Source organism: Mandrillus leucophaeus, unplaced genomic scaffold, assembly GCF_000951045.1.
Source record: "Mandrillus leucophaeus isolate KB7577 unplaced genomic scaffold, Mleu.le_1.0 Scaffold1259, whole genome shotgun sequence".
Classification (NCBI taxonomy): Eukaryota; Metazoa; Chordata; class Mammalia; order Primates; family Cercopithecidae; genus Mandrillus; species Mandrillus leucophaeus.
Genome location: NW_012100976.1, coordinates 56743 through 57741, shown reverse-complemented (window position 1 = coordinate 57741; position 999 = coordinate 56743). Strand labels below are relative to the sequence as shown.

At 53.2% G+C, this 999-nt stretch overlaps 1 pseudogene across 1 annotated transcript in view; it reads left to right on the top strand.

The window, feature by feature from the left end:
• Positions 1 to 999, top strand: part of LOC105533527 — a 125118-nt pseudogene that overhangs the window by 73413 nt on the left and 50706 nt on the right. The window contains exons 7-9 of the transcript XR_001005125.1: positions 59 to 175; positions 612 to 644; positions 751 to 798. The product of XR_001005125.1 is annotated as a class I histocompatibility antigen, Gogo-B*0103 alpha chain-like (transcript). The remainder of the gene's footprint in view (positions 1 to 58; positions 176 to 611; positions 645 to 750; positions 799 to 999) is intronic.

Sequence of the window (999 nt, the reverse complement as noted above, 5' to 3'; positions counted from 1 at the left end):
AGCCCTTCTGGAGCCCTTCAGCAGGGTCAGGGCCCCTCATCTTCCCCTCCTTTCCCAGAGCCATCTTCCCAGTCCACCATCCCCATCGTGGGCATCGTTGTTGGCCTGGCTGTCCTAGCAGTTGTGTTCACTGGAGCTGTGGTCGCAGCTGTGATGTGTAGGAGGAAGAGCTCAGGTAGGGAAGGGGTGTGGGGTGGGGTCTGGGTTTTCTTGTCCCACTAGGGGTTTCAAACCCCAGGTAGAAGTGTTCCCTGCCTCATTCCTGGGAAGCAGCATCCACACAGGGGCTAACCCAGCCTGGGACCCTGTGTGCTGCCCTTACTCTTTTGTGTACCACATGTGACAAGGACGGATGTATCACGTTGATGATTATGGTACTGGGGTCCTGATTCCAGCATTCATGAGTCAGGGTAAGGTCCCTACTAAGGACAGACCTTAGGAGGGCAATTGGTTCAGGACACACACCTGCTTTCCTCCTGTTTCCTGATCCTGTCCTGGGTCTGTAGTCATAATTCTGGAAATTACTTTTGGGTCCAAGACTAGGAGGTTCATCTAAGATCTTATGGCCCTGCTTCCTCCCAGTCCCCTCACAGGACATTTTCTTCCCACAGGTGGAAAAGGAGGGAGCTACTCTCAGGCTGCGTGTAAGTGGTGGGGGTGGGAGTGTGGAGGAGCTCACCCACCCCATAATTCCTCCTGTCCCATGTCTCCTACGGGCTCTGACCAGCTCCTGTTTTTGTTCTACCCCAGCCAGCGACAGTGCCCAGGGCTCTGATGTGTCTCTCACGGCTTGAAAAGGTGAGATTCCTGGGGTCTAGAGCGTGTGGGGAGTGCGGCAGAAGGGAAAGAAATGAGTAATGGAGATTCTTTGATTGGGACATTTTGAGTGTGTGGTGGGCTGTTCAGTGTCATCACTTACCATGACTGACTTGAATTTGTTCATGACTGTTGTTTTCTGTAGCCTGAGACAACTGTCTTGTGTGGGACTGAGATGCAGGA